We start from the raw sequence: 25,843 nt of genomic DNA on the forward strand, positions 1-25,843 counted from the left end.
AGCGGTTAATATCAAAAGGAAAATCCGAGGGGTCCCCAGGTCCAAATGGACTGCCCAATGCACTGTTTAAATCCGATCCAGTCAAACTTCTTCACACCCCTTTTAAACTTTAGCCTTCTCAACAGCCAAATCTCAAAGTCCTGGACTGGTGTAATTGGATACCCTATGATTAGAGGTGGCAACAAAAATGATCGGCCAACTACTGCCTAATCGCCCTACTTGACAACGAGGTAAAATACTATGCGGGCCTCTTGTTTGAGTAACTGAAAAGCTGTATGGATGCGCTTCAGCTAATTCCATGCAACCAGTCTGGCTTCCAGCCTGTAATGGGTGCAGTTTGCCCTAAGTTGGCAGGGTATGCCCAGACGTGGGTCCCTTGCTCACTTTGCCAATGGATTCAAGCTAGTCTGGCTGATGAGGGGTGTTACACCAAAACCTGTCCCAGGATGTTTGTTTGCGGTCCAGGGAAGGCCTGGCTTGGCAGTTTGGGCTGAACTGTTCCCATGAGGCACAGGGTCAAGACTGATTTGCATATGGCTGTTTCTGAACTGGGGTGGAGAAGTGAGCTAAAGAACGATGATGGATTCAACCCAGATTTTTGACTGGGGGTGAGTGTCTGAAAAGTTTCAGCACTCTGTCCATCATCTCCCTATGTTTGCTTTGTTTGCCCTAAGTTGGCAGGGTATGCCCAGACGTGGGTCCCTTGCTCACTTTGCCACTGGATTCAAGCTAGCCTGGCAAATGAGGGGTATTACCCCAAAACTGGTACTAGGATGCCTGTTTCTGGTCTAGGGATGACCTGGCTTGGCAGTTCAGGCTGGACGTTTCCCATGAGGCACAGGGTCAAGACTGATTTGCATATGGCTGGGTCTGAACTGGGGTGGCAAAGTCAGCGTGAAAAGTTTTAGCTCTCCGTCCATCATCTCCTTGTGCTTGCTTTGTTTCCCCTAAGTTGGCAGACTTGGGTCCCTTGCTCACTTTGCACTGGATTCAAGCTAGCCTGGCTGATGCACGGTGTTACCCCAAAAACGGTCTCAGGATGCTGGTTTCTGGTCCAATGAAGACCTGGCTTGGCAGTTTAGGCTAGACTGTTCCCATGAGGCACAGGGTCAACACTGATTTGCATATGGCTGTGTCTGAACTGGGGTGGCAAAGTGAGCTAAAAAACGATGATGGACTCAAACCAGATCTGTGACTGGGGGTGAGTGCCAGAAAAATTTCAGTGCTCTGTCCATCATCTCCTTGTATATGCTGTGATGAAACGAAGACAACATCTCCGTGATTCAAACAGATATTGAAGCTTCAACAGCTAAGGATATTGAAATATTGGGAAGAATAATACAATCTGTAACTTTTTCTCAAATACCCGACACTGCCTAAATACTAAACCACCATTCATTGTATTATCATTTTTCTGACTAATATGACCATTGAGGTTGCTGGATATTGTTCTATTCTGTCACAGTATGGCAACTTTTCACAAAAGTTTCCTCACTTTTTAAATCCTTTACTACTATTCTGTGCATAGCATTTTAGCCCCATAGGCAGATATTTCACACACTGTGCACTCCACCCCAGAAGGAGCAGCAAAAGATTCCACAGGTGGAGCAATGGCATGATAAAAAACATACAGTAGTGGCAAAATCAGGTACAGCAAACCTCCCCACTTCCCTTAACATAGCCACATGAGACATAGATTTCCCCAGCCTGCATTTAAGAGCTCTCAGCTTGTGACCTCGTGCCTCTGTATATTTTGTTTAAACAAACAATAAAGTAATAGAAGGAAGGCTTTCCTTAATCTAACCTACTGCAGATCTTTCAGTGTGCATTCCAGTCCATTGTTTTTCACCCACTGAGTCACTTTAGATGGAGACCTTCGACTTCAAATAAGTTTTGTTCCTGCTCTGGTCGGAACAGTCAAGTCCAAATTGTTAGTCCAGGATCACTCAAGATCAGAACGCAAGCAACCCTAGACAAGAATCTGCCTTCTATGTCCTCATCAGTAAGGTATAGATTGAGTCCTATGGCACAGTCAACATGAGACCTACACCTGGGCACATACGTCATACTTAGGGTGTCCACTGCAACAAACCAAAAAGGTGATAGAAGGATTGCTTAAATTAATATCAGCCATTGGCGATTGCTTGGGCCACACTCCAGTCCATTGCTTTTTTCCCACTATGCTGCACTAGACTGAAACCTGCCATATGCAAATCAGCCTTAGTCCTGCTCAATTAAAAACAATCCAGTTTCGATACATTATCCAATGTATATTTATGCCACCCCTGCGGAAATGTGCCAATCCGGTGATAATGTGTCACATGATTTCCAACGCCTAGCTATTGGATACCCTCACTGTGGCTGCCTCACACTATCCTGGAAACTCATCCCACTTCTACCCCCTGTCCACCTTCTCTCCTTGCAAAATCTGCAACACACATTCAAACTCAGATGTATTGGTTTATTTTTACTGTTACTGTTATTTGTCTCTCAATTATTTCCCAGTTCCACAACGACTTGAAATATTTACAGGCTCCTTTAGTTAGTTTACTGTGTTCTAATTCTTAACATAACATGTGTTTGTTACTGCATCTTAATCTGCTCTAGCATCTCCGGAAACAATTAGCATAGAGGGTGATGAGCAATTAGGGGAACAACCTTTACAACGCAACTTTTACAACGCACTACCATTACAACGCATTTTTTACAACGCATAATCCATTACAACGCATGACATTACAACGCATGACACTACAACGCATTTTTAAAAACTACCTTTACAACGCATTCCATTACAACGCATACTACCATTACAACGCATACCATTACAACGCATAATATTACACTATACTATCCAACACTTACCCTACTGATGCACCCCCTGGAGTTAGAATAGTAATTTTTACTCCTACACTATCCAACACTTACCCTACTGTTGCACCCCCTGGAGTTAGAATAGTAATTTTTACCCCTACACTATCCAACACTTACCCTACTGTTGCACCCCCTGGAGTTAGAATAGTAATTTTTACCCCTACACTATCCAACACTTACCCTACTGTTGCACCCCCTGGAGTTAGAATAGTAATTTTTACCCCTACACTATCCCAACACTTACCCTACTGTTGCACCCCCTGGAGTTAGAATAGTAATTTTTACCCCTATACTATCCAACACTTACCCTACTGATGCACCCCCTGGAGTTAGAATAGTAATTTTTACCCCTATACTATCCAACACTTACCCTACTGATGCACCCCCTGGAGTTAGAATAGTAATTTTTACCCCTATACTATCCAACACTTACCCTACTGATGCACCCCCTGGAGTTAGAATAGTAATTTTTACCCCTATACTATCCAACACTTACCCTACTGATGCACCCCCTGGAGTTAGAATAGTAATTTTTACCCCTACACTATCCAACACTTACCCTACTGTTGCACCCCCTGGAGTTAGAATAGTAATTTTTACCCCTATACTATCTAATACTTACATTAAATGTAATTTAATATTATGCGTTGTAATGGTATGCGTTGTAAAGGTAGTATGCGTTGTAATGGTAATGCGTTGTAAAGGTATTTTTAAAAAATGCGTTGTAGTGTCCTGCGTTGTAATGTCATGCGTTGTAATGGATTATGCGTTGTAAAAAATGCGTTGTAAGTGCATGCGTTGTAAAAGTGTGCGTTGTAACGTCATACATCCGAGCAATTATTCATATAGTGAGTTATTGTCTTGGAGTTATGGCGTTTTTATTTTAATGTGCTGTGACTTGCTGATGAAATGCTACATCTGCTCACACCACAGTGAGTCTGTTTACCTCAAATTTCATATGCAAGAATAATGTATAACATTCCCTTGATTTTGGGGATGAGCTGGAGACCTTTCCTGAAGACTTTGATGTTGCTAGAGATGCTGTTTATTTTTCTTTTTATTGTGGGGTCCACTTGTGACTTTCAATAATTTGTGATTTTTGCGTACTCTGTATAAAACTGCAATTTGCCTTCATGGCATTATCTCCGCTGCTTTATTTGGAAATCTATAACAAAACCCTCCAACTCAATTATTGAGTAGGTCCATTTAGTCCATTCAAATTAATTAATAAATTGTATTTCTGAATTTTGATGTTTTGATAGTTGCCTTAACGCTGGGTCATGTTGCATCATTAAACTGAGGTTTAACATTGTCTGTAATCCACTGAAATGAGGGAAATCTGATTGAGATCTGTTGGAAACCGGGCAACCGGGTTAGCAGTCACCAGGTTCCCAGCACAATGGTAGCTTGGCTCGAGCGGTTGGGGTCAGGCACCGTGTTAAGCGTACGTCACACCCTCACAATAACCATGCATTCATCCGTTCCAAAAACGACACTACACCGTAAAAATAATGCAAGTCAAGTTGAAAATATATATGTCTTTATCTTATTTTCTCTTAGTTGCAGGTTTCATAACATAAATACAATACACTAGGATTTTCCTTCAAAAGAGCAGGTCAAATAAATAATACCACATTGGAATTTCAATAAATAGGTTCAGGTCCTCATTAAGCAAAGAATAAATAGATGTGCAATAAATACAGATGGCAAATAAATACAGTCAGACAATAAATATAGTGCAGGAATAAATTAGTGGACGACAATAAATAAAGCACCTCAATAAATAAGGTAAAACAATCAATGACAGTTACAGTTCAAATCATTTTCTTGAGGTCACTTGGTCTTACTTTGCCCATACACACCTTAAGGACACTTGAATGGCATGGGGGTGTCCCACCTAGATTGATCAAGGCTGGGGCCTAAGCTGAGGCAGAACAGAAGTAACCTAAAGATCTGGCCCTCCAAACCACACAACCCTTTATGGAGGTCACTGTACCAGTCTCAGTTCACCCCTGGCACTCCCAGGCTGGTTCTAACACCCTTTTAGCCCCTAGAATGGTCTTTTAGGGCTCCACGGGGCCTCAGACGTCCCCTCTACCACTTACTGTCCTTTACAAGATGATCGGCTCCGCTCGGCACCGCGTCGACGCCGTGAGGCGGCTCCGGATCGATGTCGTTGGGCGGCCTCGACTCGATGTCGCTGGGCGGTCTCGACTCGATGTCGCTGGGCGGTCTCGACTCGATGTCGCTGGGCGGCCTCGGCTCGATGTCACTGGACGGCCTCGGCTCGATGTCGCTGGACGGCCTCGTCTCGATGTCGCCTTCCGGCGTCGCAGGGACTCGGACTCCCCACTTCCTGGTGTCTCCGGAGTGCGATCTCCACTCCCGACCTCCGGCGCGCTTCACCTCAGTTTCCGGCGACTCCGGAGTGCGATCTCCACTCCCGACCTTCGGCGCGCTTCACCTCAGTCTCCGGCGACTCTGGTGGGCGGACTTCACTCCCCCGTCGACGCCTCACCTCGACCTCAGGTGACTCCCGACTCGACCTCCGGCACCTCTCCACGATCTCCGTCGGCGCCCTCACTCGACCTCGGGTGATTCCCGACTCGACCTCCGGCGCCTCTCCACGACTTCCGTCGGCGCCCTCACTCGACCTCGGGTGACTCCTTACTCGACCTCCGGTGCCTCTCCACGACCTCCGTCGGCGCCCTCACTCGACCTCTGGTGGCTTCGGGTACGACGTCTGCTTTCTGTCAGCGCCGCTTCTCTACCTCCGGCCCCAGGTCTCCAGGCTTCTCGACGTCAGGACTCCAGGAGGACACTGCTGAACAGGTCAGGAGCTTGCTGTTCTTCTTCTTTAAGGCCTGTTCCAAATATTCAGTCCTTTAAGATGGTGCTTCTGGTCTTGATCCCACACAGGGCTTTAGGTTGGGCTTGGTCTGTAGAGACTAGCATCAAGGGTGGGTTTCTGGACCCCACTCCAAGCACTGGTTTCCACCTCTGCTGCCTTACTCCGACCTCCTTCTATCTCTGTCCTCTCTCTTCTCCAGTCAGTTGCCAACTGCCACTCTGAGATGGCCTCCCAACATTCTAAACTGCCTCCCACTGTCACAGGGTTCTAGAATGTTCCTGGAGGTTCTGGTGATGTCACAGGTGACAATGGGTGGCCACCATTTTGTGTCTCAGGCCCTCAGACAGAAGTTCCAGGGGTAGGGAAAATGGCTCCCTGACCCTGCATCAACACTAAAAAGTCTGGTGGTTCCCAAAAAGGAAAAATTATAACAGGGTTTGAGGCAAAAGTGGGACAAAATAAATAATGATGAGGAGGGACCACCCAAAGGGCTGACAGGTCTAACAAGATCAATTTTGGGGAGGCCAGATTTTGGTGTACACCATTTTGCTCTCTCGTTACTGGATGCATGACATGGTTAGAGACTTTGTCATTTGCTAACCGTTTGCTGCACAGGCTACAAGTCATGTGCAACAGGTTATGGGGACATGACGATTTGACACAGCGCATTTCCTAAGTTTAGGTGCTATTGTGCATGTCTAAATTTAGGGAGCAACGGTTTCTCGCCAAGTACATAATTAAAAACCTAAACAAACACTCAAAATTTTAATTGAGGATGTTATGATTCTTTACACTCAGTGGAATAATAGTCTTTGTTACAAAAATATTCATGCTCCCTAAATGTTCAATTGAAGTTGTGCCTTGGTCACTACAAAAACCCTAAAAATCACAAACATGACCTAGTTATGGAAAGTACCTCAACCATAGCTCCTTTCTAATTAACTGCTAATGTCCTCATGCATGATATCGCAGATGCTATGTTATGTGATTCGTAGAGCACAGGTAATTACCCATGACGGTATCCAGACGCTGAGTATGGCAGGCCTAAGGGGAAAGAAGGAGATCATGCATGTTCACCTGGAAGCGCCATGTCTTGAGGATACTTCGGAAGTCCATGAGGGAGGGGGAGGTTCTGAGGTGTTTTAATGGTCGTTCCACGTCTTGGCTGTGAGGTATGAGAAGGAGCGTCCTCTGCTTCTGGTCTTCTTGATGCAAGGGGGGGTGCTCTTGCCTGGGACGCAGATCATAGGAGTCTGGTAGGTTGGTAGATGTTGAGGCGGTGGATGAAGTAAACGAGACTGGTGTTGTGGAGAGCTTTGTAGGCTTGGGTGGGTAGCTTGAATTTATATTTTCCCTGGAGTGGTGCTGAGGTATGGACAGATGTGGTTATTTCACAGGATAAGTTTGGTGGAAGCAGTCTGGGTTGTTTGAAGTCGGTGTAGGACATGGGCTGGGATTGCATTGTAGAGGGTGTTTCCATATTCAAGTCAACTTGTGACAAGAGCCTGGATGACCATTTGTGTGGTGTTCAAGGGGATCCTCTTGAAAATCTGGCAAAGCAATTGCAAGATGTGGAAACATGATGAGGTGTTGGTGTAAATCTCTCTGCATATGGAACATTTGGTGTCCAGGATGATCCCAAGGTTCTTGGCATTGTTCGCAGGGGTGGGTAGGAGGCCAATTTTGGAGGGCCACCAAGAGGCGTACCAGGGAGAGTGGTTGTTGCTGAAGATTAAGACTTCAGTTTGTCTGTGTTGAGCTGGAGGCAGTTGTTTTTCATCCTAGCAGCAACATTCTACATGCAGTTGGCAAAGTTTGCTTTGGTGGTGCTAATTGAGTCAGTAAGGTAGAGGATGAATCATTGGCATGGGATGCTATGTTGATGCCTTGGGCTTTGATGATTTCAGTGTCTCCGCAGATGGGTATCTTGGGTTCTGAGGTGTAGGTGGAAATCCTAACTCAGGGACAGAAGGCACCATCAACCTTGATCCCACCATCTGTGAATTTACCCTATCAAGTGGAGCCACCACATTCTTGGGCCCTTGGAAGTGGGCCTAAGGTACTCTGCCAGCCTCTGGTGATACAGCAGTACTGACTCATCTCTTCTACTGCACGGCACAACCCTGAGCAAAACAAAGCATTTACGCCACTGCATGGATCTTCTCTACCTCATAGATCCGCATCACTTCTCAGCCTGTCACCTCATTGTAGCTGCAGTTGCATGGTGCATCCTCTGCACAGGCCCTCACATCCCTCGCTGACAGCATCCTTGATAACAACACATTGCAGCGTTGCAGCTCCTCGGAAGCAATGCATCTTCCCAACTACAAGACGCATCCTTGATGACCGACATCGCATTGCAAGACCTCATCAACTGGATCCCCAACGACAACCTAGGACCTCACACTGTAGGCTCACTGCATCTCGGATCCAAAGCATCGTTTCGGCTGTGTGTTGGAGTTTTGAAGTGGACCCTTGCAACCCTCTGCAAACATGGATTTACGGTACTTTGTCCAGCGAGACTAACTGGGTGTCTGTACCCAGCCCATATGAGATTTTGCTGTCTATAATAGCATAAAATGCAGAACAGTACTACACTCAGCACCTTCTCCCACCAGAAGATTAAGGAGATCTAGGACAACTTCAATAGCCCGATACCCAAGGCCCTATCACCCCACTCACAACTACTATACCCAGTGACACCAGACCCCAACAGACCCTGCTCAGCTGGACTCTCCTCAACACTGACAACACACTCAAGATCATGAAGAGCATCCACTTAGAAGAACCCTAGAACCCCTGCCCGCACCACATCTTCAACAGAGTCGGGACCTCCATCACCCCAAAATTGTGCCACACCATCAACTACTCCATCAACTTCACCACATTCCTGGAAGACTGGAAACACACAGAGATCAACCTATTGCTGAAGAAACCCTCTGCTGACCTGAAGGATCTCAAGAAGTTCAGACCCATCTCTCTGATCCCCTTCCCAACCAAGGTCATTGAGAAGGCCACAACACCCAACTCTCTGAGTTTATCGAAGTGAACCACATCCTGACCTTTCCCTGTCTGGCTTCCCAAGCAACCACAGTACCGAGACCACCCTCCTCACCACCACAGATGACGTCTGCACCCTGCTCTACTGAGGCAAAACTGCAGGCCTCATCTTACTGGAACTCTGGGCGACGTCCAACACTGTCTCCCGCCGCACCCTATGCACCAGACTCCACAACACCGGCATACAAGACAAAGCCCGGGAATCGATCTGCTTCTGGCCAAACAAAGAGAGTCCAACTACCACCGTTGCACTCTGGACCCACAGAAATCAGCTGTAGAGTGCCTCAGGGCTCCTCCCTGAGCACCACACTCTTCAACATCTACATGGCCCAACTCTCAGCCATTGTCAGGAACCACAGACTCAACATCGTCACTGACAACACCCAGCTGGTCCTCTTCCTCACCATCGAACCCACAGTCACCAAGAATAACTTCCACAATGGAAAGAATGCTGTCACCACCTGGTTGAAGGACGGCTGCCTCAAGCTAAACTCAAAGAAGACCGAAGTACTCATTCTGGGTCCCACCCCCTCCAACTAGGATGACTCCTGGTCGCCCGCAGTTCTTGGATCCCCCACACCCACAGACCACACATGAAATCTCTGCATCATCTTGGACTCTTCGCTCACGATGAATCGCCAGATCAAAGCCGTCTCATCATCCGCCTTCCACATGATATACCTGCTCTGAAAGAACTTCAAGTGGATCCCAACTGAGACAAGACAGACGGTCAACCACACACTCATCCGCAGCAGACTCTACTCCAGCAATGCACTCTACGCCGGCATCACCCAGATACACCTCAAGAAACTAGAAGATTCAGAACACCTCCGACAGACTCATCTTCAATATCCCCCACCCCAGCCCCATCACCAGCCACCTGAGAGACCTCCACTGGCTCCCAGTCAACAAACGAATCACCTTCAAGCTCCTCACACATGCTTACAAAGCCCTACATGATGCTGGACCTGCATATCTTGACCACCGAAACTCCACTTTGCCCAACTGGCCCTGGCCGCCATCCCACGTATCTGCAAGACCATAGCCGGGTTAAGATCATTCTCCTACATCACAGCTAAGACCTGGAACACCTTGCTTCTCCACCTCAGGCAATCACCGTCACTGCCCCAAATCAGGAAGGGCCTGACTCTTGGACTGAACCTTTCTACAGATCAGCAGTCCCATATCCCCCACACCTTGAGACCCTTACAGGTGAGTAGTCGCGCTTTACAAGTCACTTGATTGATTGATTGATTGATTGACTGAACTTGGCATGAACTTAGAATGTTACTCAGAACAGATTCTTGTTTTAGGTTGCTGTAAATCAATAGTTCATGAGATATTTCTATTTCGAAAGGGTGACAGGTAGGATCTGAAGAATTCAGACTATTATGTTTGCAAACCACATATGTATGTGACAGGCGTAGATTCCAAATCAAATTTGAAACAAAGTTGATTGGCTGCAAAAACTGTTTTGACCTTTGAACATGTACGCGTTTGCAAACTCACACAGTGGCGGCAAACTAGAAATTCTTTGTAACAGCTGCTCTTTTCTGGGTGCTGGGAATTTCTGCAATTTTTATCCTTCAAGGAAATAAAATATCCTTGTGGGTACATGAGTCTGTCGTTGATGACACCACTAGTGACATCACATATCACATCATCATTGCTACTCTGGAGCATTGAAATAAATTATTTGACCATGACCAAAGGCACACTCAATCCCTTCCCATTGACACCATTGCATTTATCTTTCAGTTATTTACAGAACTTTTTAAGAATTATTTTCTGTTACAACAAAAACCGCTTAATGGAATTATACCAAACTTGGTATGAAGGCAGAAGTTCACTCACAATATGTCCTACCTGTGCTTTAACATTGTGTAGTTTAAGTTGAGTTTGTCACAAACAAGTAATAACTAAGTGCATAAGTGGTGCGTGAATCATAAATGTAAGAGATAACTATAACTTTAGAATATCTAATGTAAGTCTCGTTTAAGTTGGGTTTGTAAACTAAGCATATATAAAGTTTTCCAAACTATAGTTTAGCTTTAACCTTTGTTTTATTTGTGAATTTCAATGGTTTTCATAATACTAGTAACAAATGTATAATATTCGTACAATTTACTGTTGTAGAGTAGAGTGTTATAAGTGGAGTCTGGTACAATACAGTGGAGGGTAGTGTTATAAAGTTTACTGTGGTACAGTATATTGTGGTATAGTGGAGTGCAGTAAACTGGAATGAGCTATACTGGAGTGGTGTACACTGGAATGGCATATAGCGGAGTGGCGTAAAGGCCAGCAAGCCCTTGGAGTTACTCTGGGTTCAAGTGAGATGGGTCCAGTCCTTGTCCTCAACAGGGCAGAGATCAGCAGGCATCAGGGCATCTCAGCAAAGCAGAAAAGCAGTTCCTTCAGAGCAGCAGTCAAGCAGAGTGGCAATCCTTGTAGCAGAGCTGGCAGAGTTTTTCACAGGTCCCGTAGTGAATTGTCTTGGTAGGGTCAGAACCCCAGTACTGTAATACCCATATGTGCCTTTGAAGTGGGAGTGACTTCAAAGCAGGTCTTTGAAGTGCACAGGTCCCCTTTCATCCCACCTCTGTCTGCCAGGCTATCATTGTGGGGTACTTCAGGTCTTTGTGTGGGAAACAGGGCACTTCCTATTCAGGTGTAAGTGTCAGCTTCTTCTCACTCTGCCTGCCTAGGAAGAGCTATCAGAATGTACATGAATGCAGATGAGTTCTCTGTCATATCCACCCTTCCTTGGTTTGTTGCTTTCTAGAGGGAATGCGCAAAGTATAGCTGTCAGCCACCCCAGACATGTATTGGAGACAGACTGCAAGGCACACAGAACAGGAAGAGCAGCGAAATATCCACTTTCTAAAAGTGGCATTTCCAAAATCCAAGTTTACTAGTAAAGGGGATTTAGCATTACCATTCCAAAGATATGAAACATGATGCTGCTACTTCTTTCTAATCAAAAATTAAAGCTTAAAAGTGTTTTAAGGAATTACCAATGCCAGCCTATGAGAAAAGTGGCCTCACAGTAGTGAAAAATGATTTTGGATTTGGAACACAACATGCCAAACTTAAAGTAGATGACCTACTTTTTAGTTACACAGCACCCTCCCCTTAGGGCTACCTACGACCTACCTTATGGGTCACTTATTTGTAATGAACAGGGAGTTTGAGGCTTGGCAAGTGGTTTCAAATACCAAGTTGAAGTGGCAGGAAACTGAACATATAGGCCTTGCCATGGCAGGCCTGAGACAGGTTAGAAAGGCTCCTTGTGTGGGCGGCACAACCAGTGCTGGAGGCCGACTCGTGGTATTTAGATTACAGGCCCTGGGTATATGGTATACCATTTTACAAGGGACTTATAAGTAAATTAAATATGGCAATCATGTATAAGACCAACAAAAAGATACAGCAAAAAGAAGAGGTAAGCAGGCAAAAAGTTTTGGGGCCGACCACCCTAAGGATGTCAGTTCTAACATGGAAAATCAAACAAAAGCTGTTTGTATACTACATTATGACTCCAATGTCTTAATGGACTGAAAGAAGAATCAGTCATTTTGATGGACCATATGGAATACTAAAAAAATGAACTTTCAAATACTTATTTGTTACATTCAAGCGCTCCTTATGGTGTTTCAGGGTTTAGTTTCATTTATACAGGGTTCCTGAGCAGAAGGACCCTCTGAGGTGAAGCACTACATTTTCTTTTTTAATTGTGCAACTATGATCACTTGTGCGGTCCATCAGGGCCAATACTGCTCTTTGTGGAGGTGTTTATTAGTTACTGAATGTATGTTGTACTAAATGAGCAAATATGTTATATATAATATTCAACAATTAGGCACACTTGTTTTGCTCCTGACAAACAGAGGAAATGTTGTGTGAGGAGTAGAATAAACAGGGCTATTGGTAATAGCAACTGTGAAATTTCAGCCATCACTAAGCGAGAAGATTAAGGTTTACTTTTGCGGTAGCGTTTACTGGGCCCTTTATCACTCTTTACTCTCTTACCACTAATTGGTCCTCCGATGGATCTTGGCTCAGTGCTGAAAGGGGTTATATATTCGGGGATGAACAGTTACCCAACGAGGACCAGGAATAGGATAACTGTATCTACAAACTTGCAATTAAATTCATATAGATTAATCTCAAACAAATGCCATACAAAATATGAACACTACAAACCCAAGTCTCCTAAAGAAACATAGGGGAGCAAGAATCATTCAAACCAAGAATTAAGTTATAGGTAAGAGAAACAATAACATCAGAATTTGAACATTAGAAGCTTCTCTCGTGCATTTGTCTCTAGTTATTGTTTAACCCAGAAGTAATACTTACTCACACGTAAAGCAGAGTCAGATAAAGTAGTTAATTTTAAGTTTATCAGATAAAAATGGAAAACATTTAAATAAACTAAGCATTCATATTAGAATTCAAAAAGAACTAGATTTAATGAAATATACCAAAGTTTCTGGATTAAGGGAGTATACGTGAAAAAGTGGGGTAATCTCTCTCAACCGAGGTAGACCCCCAAGCGCACACAGAGTATGTGTTGGTTAGGAAAGGTAGCTAGGTGAGTCTTCCGCAAAGACTCCTAGGAGAGTTCAGCAAAGTTCCAAGTAGGCAGTCTAGTTTGTCTAGACTGCAATCTGTTTAAGTCTGCTGCTGTAGCAGTAAGAGTCACAGCTAAACAAAACAACAGCACCCCCAGTTCTGCAAGGATTATTCTTTATCAGGTCCGTCCAGCATTAGCATGCCGCAAATCTCTTGAGATAGGCAATTATACTCAGTCAGTTTCCGGGTGGACACCTCCTAGTATCACTTCAATTTGTCAGACCACTCAGTCCATTAGTCATTTCGAATCTGGAAAAATAGGTGGTTCTATTACGCAGTTTCTTAAATTATCCAATCATGCAACCATTAAACAATAGCACATTGACGAAAAGGCATAAGAGTTCGAAAGGGCACTTTCCCAGGCAGCTGTTCTAGAGTGTAGCAAAAATTGTGGCAAGTGCACTGCTCAGCACAGAAGATGTCAAAGGAAACAAATATTATTTCAATACTACTGGCACCAGTGTGTACATACAACTAATACTTTCTTCAAACTTAGTTGTTTATGCGTTAATCTCCTAATACATATGTAAAATACATCCTGAAGATGTTTCATGAAGGTACAGTTAAGTATGATTGTGTAACACCAACTTTTCTTTTATCATTTTTGGTGCACACATTAGTACAGGAAATAAAAACATGTTGTGTTAATTTTCACTTGTTATTTCGGGAAATACAATTTTTGTTAATTTTCACATGAAAAACGAGCTACTTCATATTGTTTCCATTTTAGTCTTATTAATTTCACACTCATATATGAATATCAATTTAACTAGCAATAAAATCCGTGACGTAAGATTTTAACACCTACATTTTTCTAACACTTGTAAATGAATTACAAATAACATATGTCTTAAATCTATCTTTCGTCTGCATGCTTTTATGATGTAGTAACTATACTCTGAATATGTGTGTCATTTTCATAAGTATAACTTGCACACGTTTGCTGTGGTTTTCACAGAAGCCGTTATAAATCATTCCTTAGTCATACAATCCTATTGATGTAATCTCTGCTCTATCACTTTCAATACTAAAAGCACAGTGGACAAACACTTTGATGCTAGAACAATTAGGCCATAGGTAACTGAAATACTAGTTATCTCCCACTTATGATGTATATCTACAGAGTGCTAATTATATAAAATCCCCGAACCTGCAATAGCAATTTATATCATGTGCTGAAACAATGGCAGAAAGGATTCAGACAGCTGTGGCAGACCAAGAATTGGAGAACGTGACATACACCTGTCAATCTTGGTACTGTAGATTTAACAATGAAGCTGTTGGCCTTCAACAGCGACTTGGCCCAACATCAAACTGTGCGTGGTTTGGCCTATTCATGAAATAGCTGCTCACTAATTGTGCTGTAGACATTGTATGTTTGTCACAGAACACTACAGTATGCTCAGCGAAAAGCAAACCCAGCTTGCTAAATAGAGGTGGAAATAAGTTCAATTATTACTGTCCATTCCACCACACCTTCATCAGGTCCTGTGGCCAGCCTGCATAAAGGGATTACCTTTCCACCTTCTCAATCTCTTGATTGTTGTCTTTTTACAAACTGTACTCTAAAGGGGCACCCAATGCCTTTTCAACGTCCTCACGACAGCCAAGCACAGACAAACATTCCTTCATTCTCACCCTCCAGGGCCTCTCTACAGCTGTTGACATTGTTCAGCAGTCAACGCTCCAATCCAGCCTCTCTGGCACAGCGTAGAGATGCTTCTAACAGGGATTTGAACCCACAATCCCAGGTCGATGATCGAGTGCCTCACCAATTAAGGTACTGGGGCTGAAATAGAAAGAGTACTATCAGGCAGAAATTTCTTCTGTATTAAGAGGGTGCACTGGGTCACTGAGCATAATCAGAAATTTAATATGTTTTTTAAGGACCAAATGTGATCGGTAAGGTTGTTAGCCCATCTCTGACAGTAAGACTGTAATTTAAGGACAGTGCACAAAGTCCAGTTGGGGTGACAAATCAGCATGATGGGATAGGGACAGCCATCTCTAATCAGTGAGTCCACCATGTTGGAATAGAGAATGTTTTTCTCTGAGAAACTAAAAGGGGAAATGACTGTGATGGAATCTCTGCTGGTGGTTGATGTCAATGTGGTAAACCCCCCAAAAAAGGAATATGTTTCCAAAGAAAGAAAATGAGTTCTGATACAATGCCTTCCCTTGAAACAAAGCTTTGCTAAGGTGGCCACTGCTTTTGACAGGAAATACGTCCAAAGGTGCAGCCAATTAAATGAGTAAATTGTGGCATATTTACTTGGTGACCATCTGAAAAAGGAGTGTAGTCCAAGGGTAACAGTACACCCAACTAATTGTATCAACAGTGCACCCCCAACCATGTGGGAGTGCCAAGAGGGAAGCAACAGTTTTCCCACCCAAAAGGGAAACAACAGTGATTTGTCCCAATCTCTGAAGATGGATAAATAGCATTTAAAACACAAGCATTAAAAGGTCAGTAGGTCAGCTTGCATTTTTAGTTATACACCAGACCTATGAGCATGCAAAAATTCTATTTGAGTTGCAAGATTTATACTGGACCAGGGGAGCAGTCAGACACATTGGATCTTATCAGAATCCCAGTGGATGAATGGTGTTGCTGTAACAATGTAATGGATGTATGAGATAAAGAATAGTGTGTTGTCGAAGTGTGTTATGATCTAGTGTAGTTTGCAGAAGTAAAATAGTGTGTATGCATGCAATAGAACCACTTCTTACTGGGCGGGGTGATGCATGAAGTGGGAGAGGTATGTTCTCTATGAGGAAGCTGACCAAAACAAGCCAATAGTTCAAGGGGCTGACGCCAACCCCACTGTATGCATGTTGAAAACAATAGGTAAATGGACAGCTGCACTGTCAACCAGACCTAATCAAGCATTTGCAATGCAATCGTTCTCGCCTTTGGGAACCTATATGTATTTAGCTATGCAGCACATTAGCCTGGGTGCTGAAACATCTACTGTTCTTTAAAATGGAGGGAGAGTAAACACCAAACTGTGTGACACGCCAGGACTATGGGAACACATGGAGAGAAATATTGCCTTTCAAAGGGAAATGGTATAATCCAAAGCTCTGTTTTTTGTATAAAATCAGGGCCTTCGGTGGTCATATCACTGAAAATACAAGATTTGAAAAAAATATTTTTGTCTACAGGTGCTCGTGGAAGACAATTTTTATGGACTGGAATCTAGAGCATGCTAAAGTGATTCTGGTATTTTACTGACCTCGGCTGGTTGTTTTCTATCAAGCCAAATAGAGGCAGTTGAACAGAAAAAAAGTCCTTAAGCGGAAGCAGACAAGTCCTAGGGCTGATCTCCAGAGCCCACATAGTACATACACATATAAGTATATATAATAAGTATATACTAAAGTATATACAAGAGGTCTCGAATGCTCGACATAAAAGGAAATAAGTTATGCCTATCTGCGACCTTTTACAATATTGTTGAGTGTAACTCTAAAAAGGATGATGTTGGTGGCTGTTTTCATTAAGAGCAATGTAAGTCCAGATCAAGCCTATGTTCATCATGACTACGCTCATTCAAGGAGCCAAATTGGGAAAGGAAATGTGCAAAATTTCCCAGAGAGAGAGTGCAATTAACAATTAGTGTATGCTCATCATTCAGCCTCCTTCTTAAGTCACCTAACAGCACCCAGTCTGTGAAGAGATCTAAAGGAAAGGTAACCAGAGTGCTATACTGTGTCTTTGTTATTCTAGGTACAATGAAAAAGTATGAGAGGTCAGGGGTCCTCACCTCTGAGGACCTTGTGAAGAAAATATGACAAGACAAATTTACTGATTTTATGGAGAGCTACGTCAAGGAGAACCTACAGTTATCAGATCATAAAATGAAGTTTTCTACATCCTGGAATGAATCAATCAATCAAAGAAGCTTTTTACATCCTGGAATAAATGAATGAATCAGTAGATTTGTAGACTGCTACTTGTTACCCGTTAGGGTATCCAGGCGCTGAATACACACAGTAAAGCCACAATTGTGTGGCCTCTAGATTACCATGTATTTCATGCACTTGCAACTCCATCCTCAATTAGATGGCCTACGAATTCCCATGTACTTCAAGCATCTGCGAACTAAAAGTGATTTCTGGGAATATTTGCAACCTCAATGGCACAAGATACTTCAGTTTCTTCCAAGTCACAAACCCAAGGTGATCTGTACTGTGTTTGTGTCATGGATTTCAGCTAGAGCATCCAGTGTTCTATAAAACTTCTGAATGTGGTTACACCCTCCTGCCAGGCAAGTGAAACTGAGATACCCTGGATGTCCGAATCCAAAAAGCTTTATTCGACAAATAAATGTCATAAAAGCGAAATACATCTAATAAAACTCATTTTTGTTACAAAAGGTTTCAGTGCAAATAGTTTTAAAAATACAATAAAAAAGATCACATCAATCTTACACTTGATTAAAAATCGTATTAAACATCTAGAATAAAGCATTAGATAAAAAATTGGATTGTCCTAATTAAAATTGCAATAGGTAATTAACCATACACAATGACTAAAAAGATAAGCTGCAGACATGGATGCCAGACATCGATTAATCAATTGGTTAAAAGAGATTTTGATCTTACAGCCCACATCCAGCTCATATACTTGGCTACAGCTGTTGCAATACATGGGAGAGTATCATTTCGCAATATCCTCATTGCAGTGCTACATATTATGGTAGACAGCAATCTGCATAATGGAGCCAACCACGCTTTGCACGGAGCTGTGTAAGCTGGGCACACAATGAGAACATGAGCGTAAAACTCTTCACACTTATCGCAAAAGGGGCATTTACTATTGCCCTCACTTGCCCACTTGGCCTTGAAGGTTCGCAAAGGCAAAGTCCCCACTCTAAACTGGAAGTACAACTTGCGATTATAAGGTTTGGATATAATATCCCAGTACATCTCCAATTTAGGTTGGGGTTTCACTATTAAGAAAAGCCCTGATTGTGTTGAGTTATGACATCTATTTTAGGTATTATAATGGAGCATATTCCAGTATCTTTCCTTTACAATTTCTTTAGATGGAATTGGATTGTTCATGGGGTTTTCCCATACATCTTTCATGCCCATGTTTTTCTATAATGCTCTGATTTCACAAAGCCAGAGAATCTTATGAAAAGTGTCTGCCCTAATTATATCCCTAAGGCCTTCAGCGTATGGTAGCAGTTCTGGTGTGCTCCAGATTCTGCGCCAATACAAAATTGGGCGCAACCTGGCAAGATCAACCAGCGATTCACGGCCAAGGTCTATCAACAAAGGCAGTGTTGGTGTGCTTTGTGGAAGAGCAGTTATATTCCGTAGAAAGCGATTTTCAGCTACAGTGAGGTGTGGCATGTTCTCTAGACACCAGAGTTCTGCCCCATATAGTACTGAGCTCACAACATTCATTTCATATATTTGTAAAACTAAGGTAATTGGCTTGGTCAGGGAAGCATTGAAGTCTTTTTGTAAAATACCAGACAGCTGTTGGAGCTTTGGTGTGGCGGCATCAATTTGGCAGCTCCATCGCATATCTTTCTGCAACAGCACACCCAAATAAGTGAAAGCATTTACTTGCTCCAATAAACGATTTTCCAAAAGTATTCCTCCTTTAAAGGTTCTATGTGGGTTGCACGCCATGAACTTGGTTTTAGATATGTTTATTTCCAAACTCTGAGTTGTGCAGAAGTTTTCAAAAATATTTAATGCTTTCTGCAAGTCACTTGGGGTCTTAGAAATTATCAACGTATCGTCGGCAAACATCAACATGGGTATTTTGATATCTGCAAGGGTTGGGGCGTCAGTGGGGACTGATGATAAATGTTTGCCAACGCCATTAATAAAAAGCGAGAATGATGTAGGGGCCCACACACAACCCTGTTGCACACCCTCTGCGACAGGGAAGGGAGAGGTAACATTTCCTTTCTTTCACCTGCGTATTTGGGCACATTTTTCTTCGTGGAATTGAGCTATAAGGGATAACAGTTTAGGCGGCATCCCCTGTTCCTGAGGCACAGCCCTGTGTTTGCTCCAAGAGACCAGGTCAAAGGCTGACTTCAGGTCGACAAAGGCAGCGTACATGCTGCCCTTCGCTAAGACCACAGTCTGCCAGTAAATTAATCTAAACCTAAATACCTGGTCTACCGTGCTGACATGCTCTCGAAAGCCGGCTTGTAAGGGAGTGAGGATGTCCTGATCCTTAATCCATTCCTGTACTTTGCCTAACACCAACCGTGCAATTACTTTCTGCATGGAGTCAACTAGGCTTATAGGCCTGTATTTTTCTGGAAGGGTTTTGTCTGCTTTTTTTATACACTGGAATGATCACTGCCCCCTTCCAGGAATCTGGTATAGGCGCTTCACGAGCAATGGCAGTAGCAAGCAACAATATGTATTTATTCCATTTTGTCTTATCATAAAGAAAAATGTCGGCCGGAACGCCATCCAGCCCTGGTGCTTTACCCTTCAATACTGCCAGGAAAACTACATTGACATCAGTAACATTAAAAGTGTCATTAATAAGATAGGTGTGGGGCAGCGCTGGAGCGCTCTCCTCTACAGGGTCAACAGCGTACTGGGATTCAAAATAGCTCACCCATTTGTCTTGTGCTAAATAATTTTGCGGCTTTGCTCGAGGGCCCTCCCTACCCCATGTCACCAGTGTCCAGAACCTTCGGGTGTTGTGATTAGCACTTGCCATTCTTAGATCCTGCCACCTTTTCTCATCCCATTCCTTTTTTGCTTGGACCTTCCTATACATTACCCTAGCTATCCAGACAATACAAGGCTCTCTAGATGTAATTGCCTCCACGAGATCACTCCTGGCTTCTTTACACTTGTGGTTATACCAATGACATACATTTGATCTAGGTGTATTTTTAGCCCTACTCTCTTTAGTAAAGAGGGGTTGTAATTTAGAGAAGAAAGTATTATGGGATGCAGTTACTTCCACGAGAGGAGCATGGCAAGATTGCAGTAACTCTAAGTCAGAAATTGCACCCTTAATTTCAGTTGCAGTAGTGTCCAAAATATGTGGTTTCTCCAAAATAGCTTCCCACTAAGTTGCCTCTTATCATTGGTAGACACCAGTTTGCGGGTGTTAAGCTCTATATCATAGGAGCTGTGTGCCCTTGATGTCATTTAAGGGTTCCCTGATTATCTCTTGAGACACCTGGCGTCAGAGGGGACAAAGTCAGTACCAAGAACACAGGTGCAGTTTGTTTCAAACGGGACTTCACTCTTCTTGTTTTCTGCTGCATTTTTTTTATTACAATAGTAGTTAATAATAATAGTATGTCAGTAATTACTAGTGTAATAACAATGGTGCACTGGAAGGTGGACACGATTTTAGCTGGCAGATGGGGTACATAGACAAATACTTTTAAATGGATGTTATGTGCATGCTTGTGTGTGGGTGAGTTAGTATGAAAGTGACATCATGTCTATGTGTGAGCATGTGTGTGAGTAAAAGAAAGTGTGTGTGTCAGGGACAGATAATAAGTCAGAATGAGTGAGATTGAGTGTCATTAAGTGAGTAGGAGTAAGACACAGTGAATGAGAGTAAATGTGACTACAAATAAGTGAATAATAATGAGTAAGAATGAATGTGAGGGAGTGTTGGAGATAAAGTTAGAAAAATTTGAGTGAGTGAGAATAAGAGTGAATGTGAGTGGGTGTGAATAAAAGGAGGAGAAATAGTCAGCCTGAAAATAAGTGGGAATGTGAAACTAATGAAATGAAAGAATGAGTGCTTGCGTGAGTGAGTAGATGTGAGTGAGTAAGAGTGGAAATGAGTGTTATGCTTGTGAGAAAGCTGACCAATTGGCTTTCGAAAAAAGGAAAAAAAAGCTTTTTAGATTTCACCTTGCAATCTGAACTCTGGTATATTTACATTTGGTTGCATTCGTGGAACACAGTTGCTGAGTATTTTTGCTGTATTTTATTGCCCTTTGCTTCTTAACCACTCCATTGCCCATGTGGCTAGGTGTGCACTGGAAAATACCTTTAATAGATAAAAAAGAGAAAATGTAAGCTTAAAATTTTGATGTGGGGAAAAGTCTGGGTTCTAAGTAGTTGTTGGCAATATTGTGGTAAAATAATTGTAAACATATTATGTGGTGTAGCTTGTTCCCACTCTGTCAGAGGATCCAAGAGTGACTGCCACATGGCACTAGGTGGAACACAGGAGAGGTAGCCAGAGCGGTATAAGGTAGGCAAGCAACACTTGTTCCTGGAGGTTTTGGAGAAAGGGGCGGAATGATGTGTTAATGTGGTAGCTGTAGACACATCCAGGTAGTCTCAGCACGTTCAGTGGCATGTACACTTTCTGTCCCACACGTTGCTGAGTCGAAGCGCACTGCATACCCTGGTACGTATAGTTGTGGGGTTGGTTTTGGTGTGTCATTGTTGAGGGGCTGGTATTGTTCTGTATTAATGTTTCTGAAGGGCAAGCAGAGGAGGGCAAACTGTTCAGGTGATAGGAGGGAAGATGAGAGGGTGTTAGAATGAACAAAGAACAATGGATCCAAGATTTGGGCAAGGACGAAGGCCTGGTCCAAGACCAGACAGGTTCGACTAGATGTTTAATGTGGATTCCAATACGAAGACCATACAGACTCATGGTATTTCAAAGGTTGGGTGTAATTCAGAAATGTTTGGGGATAGGATGTTGGGGGATGGGGGCTACTTAGAGGACAGAAATATCATGTGATAAGAAAACTAAACGAGTAACAAACTTTAAAAGAGTACTATTGATGTTTCCGGAGATGAGTAAGAATGCAAAGGCAATGGTTTAAAAAGAAGGATATTGAATATGTTAGATACATAAATATGTACCTCAAATAGTGACTTGTTGTCAATTGTTATTTGATCATTCAGAACTTGATGGACAGACAGCAGATCTGCGGGGGCGGCATAAGCGCATGACCTCTGCCCTCAGGCAGAGGACAATCCACCCTATTTAGAGATCTCTATTTCCTGCCTCGGATTTATGTGCTGTGAGGGGAAGCTAAAGCACCCCATTGGAGCTCAGCAGGCCTGCTTAGTAGGCATCATTTTCAGAGTGCACACTCATTAACTTCTGTGTGTTGAGAAAGTAAACTCTTAAAGAAGGTTTTTTCTCAATACGAAACACAGAAACCTGATGTGCATGCAGTCTTCTTCCTGCTAGTAGCTATTCTACATCATCCCAGCCTATATCGACAATGCTTTGGGCAGGAAAAATGAGTAATGGTAGTCCCTCCCTCGATAGGGTGGGGAGGAAAAATATTGTGAATTGTCAGCCTCTTGGGGGACAAGTCAGAGTTTTACAACAGCAAAACCAGCAGAAACAGACCCCTTCCATGAACTCTAAAGAGAGCAGTGTAACTGTGAGTTTGATAGAGTGGAAGCACCACAGAGTTATGGTGCTACTCCCACTCTGCCAAACTCTAAATGAGTTTCACCTCTATCTTTGCTCCTGGTGGAAAAATTAAATATGGTCTGATAAACAGCAAAGTACTGTTCATTGGCAAGTAGGACAGGCTGAAGGTAGTTTAGGCATACCCAATTTAGGTTCAGCGAAGAGAAACAGGGATGCAACCCCTCCACATTTGTATAGCCACATACATGTCAACATCTCATGTCATATAAACTGGCTTTTACTGCTTTTAAGAACTCTTTTATTTAAAAACCCACTTCACAGGCCTATTCCAGTCAGTCTCCTTTCTCACCAGCCTGCCATGTGTCAAAATGACTGTCCCCCCACCCAAGTTGTTTCCCATAATTTGGTCTCTTTTTTCTATAAGAAGATCAGAGCCGTTCATGATTGAATTGCCTATCTTCTTGTTTCATCCTGTCCTTGTGAATGGAATACAAGAGCTATTACAACTCTGTTTAGGAAGTAAAACTTGGACTACATGGCAGCATCTAACTACAGGCTCACAATTCCTTTGATAATAGTCAATACAGTTGGTGAGAAATGAAGGCTCACCAGCATACTAAACATGTCAAAGAGCCCCAGTTAGTAGATGCTACCAGGGTTTGATAAAGGCCTGGTTTGGGCTCTGGAACTGCCTCTATGGCTCTACTGAATGACATCAAACGAGGTTAAAATGATTTCATTTCACCCTGTCTATGGCAGTTGTGTCATGCAGTTACCCAAAAATTAAGATCTTGAAGAAAACCACTTTTTTTTCTGTCTCACTTGAAAGCTTGTGTTGTTAAGCCTACCATAATTTCTAGTGGGGATTATGTCAATGCTTGCTACGTTGGCCTTGTGAGTCAGCTATATACACACTTGAAGATGTTCAGCATATGATAGCATGACTTGTCATGAATTTCAGGAAATTTTATAGGTTTTTTGAGGGTGGCCATAAGCTGCTCTCGTGTCCAGTTTCTAGAAGAATCCATTATAAGGCACTCTCCTTTACCCCCAGAACCTATTATGAAACATTCCTGATGTGCTTGCTTCCAAGTCTAAGGGATACCTTCATTGTGTCTCTTCCCTTTTGCTATCAGTCCTCCAATGTAGAAAGGCTTGATGGGGTTGGTCTTCTCTTTTATTGCTTACTTTCTTTGAAATGCACTCTGTCTTGGCCTGCACAAAATACAGGACCATTCTTGTTTAGGAAGACTATTACTATTTATCGGTTTTATTAATTATCTTCACATCTTTTCCATTGTTGTTAGTTCAGCCTCAAGATGCTTTGGAGCATTTGTTTCACTTTGTAAGTCACACCTCAACGGAACTAATTTCTTTGATGTTTATTTTTTCAAAATATTTTGTGGGTGGCCCTAAACACTAAACTCAAGGCAAGTTGCAATTTTAGGAAAAATCCAGCAGAAATGATGGATTATGGCTCTTTTCATTTGGTGATGTCACCTTAGGGATAGCTCAAGTGTCTGACGCCAGACCAAGGGGTGGAGTGAGAAATAGCTCAGCTATGTGACGCATGAACTTTTAATTCATGTATTCAGAGGCATACTTCTGCTACATGAAGCAAAAACCTCTATGATCAGTTTTTCAGACTACATTGTAAGACAGATTTAGAATTTGTTTTAATGTATGCCTTGTGTCGTCCTTCCTCTGGAATGTCTGTGCAAAGGCAACACATCTGCACTCCCCTTGTGAGGGTATTGCCTCGCTGTGTCCTTCCTCTTCAAACTAGTGTAGTTTGGCAGCACAACACTTGTGATAGCTCATTCTGCTATCGAACAAAATATTTGTCAGTCAAAAGCAGCTTTAATTTGAGAAGTAAAAGCACTGCACAATGAAATCACTACTTTATGCACTACCTCTTTCAGTGTTGCAATGTTACACTGGTAACCATATTGTCTTCCTAGTGTATTTCTTGTGTCCCATTGAAGGTTGCTTAGTTTGCTACTCAGACAAGGTTAATTGTTATTATTATTGACATTTAGGAGCAACCATTATATAGTATATGGTCATTCTTCTTATTGGAATGGAATTTTGGAGAAATTCATAACAAATTATGCATTTTATAATACAAATTGCACCTGCATGATTTAAAAATAACATTGATACTTTAGAGGATTTTACAGTTAATGTGCTGGGGGTTCAAGAATGGAACATGGTGAAAAGGCACTCTTTCTGACTCTGTTGGAGTGACTCCTTTGCAACATACTGCCCACCAGCCCCACATGTGTTCTGAAGCTTGAAGGAATACTTGTATCCTGAGCTTTATAGAGCATCATTTGTTTGCAAAGTTATTTCAAGACAACTACCCTTTTGCCAGTTCTGTAGTTCTGGTGGTGTCCTGCTTGGATGTAGCTCATTTGTCTCATATGAGAACTGCTCAATGAGGGATGCTAATAACCACTATTTTATTTTGATTTCGAATAGTGCAGATTCCTGGCAGAGTAACTAACAGGCTGTAATAATGCAAACAGGTTTGAAGTCACCTACTTAACCTCAAGAAAAATTGAAGATGCATTATGAATAGAACCAAAGATTTACCAGTTCACACATCCTGAAATTAGGTGTGCTAATCCACTAAGCTCAATATTCTGAAACATGTACATGTGCACAGACTCAAACAAGTAAATATTTCAATTTCACGATGAGTATACTGGAAACATACCTTTGGCCAACAGTCACACCGGAGCATTTTTTTGAAAATGTAATTACAAATACTTTATGAGCTCATTGTCATCTCACAGAGAGAACTTTCGGGAAATTTGGAAAAATGCACGTTGTCTTGAAGTACTTTGCAAAAACTGTCTCTAAAGTGCTTGCAATGGACTCTGAAGAAGCTGTTTTTAGTTGTCAAATCACTCATTTTCCTTACTAAATATCTCTGTCCACAGTCTCTATAAAGATTGTCTAATCCAGTAAAAAATGTTTGTTATAATAAGTATTGTATTTCACTAATATTTCTGAAATCCACAATTTATTACTCTATTGTTTTGTATTGGTAC

General features: G+C 42.6%; 1 protein-coding gene across 4 annotated transcripts in view; it reads left to right on the plus strand.

Annotated features, from left to right (window-relative positions):
• Positions 1-25,843, plus strand: part of LOC146822680 (molybdenum cofactor sulfurase-like) — a 496,467-nt gene that overhangs the window by 302,527 nt on the left and 168,097 nt on the right. The gene's annotated exons all lie outside the window — the stretch shown is intronic.

Source organism: Triturus cristatus, chromosome 5_2 (assembly GCF_964204655.1).
Source record: "Triturus cristatus chromosome 5_2, aTriCri1.1, whole genome shotgun sequence".
Classification (NCBI taxonomy): Eukaryota; Metazoa; Chordata; class Amphibia; order Caudata; family Salamandridae; genus Triturus; species Triturus cristatus.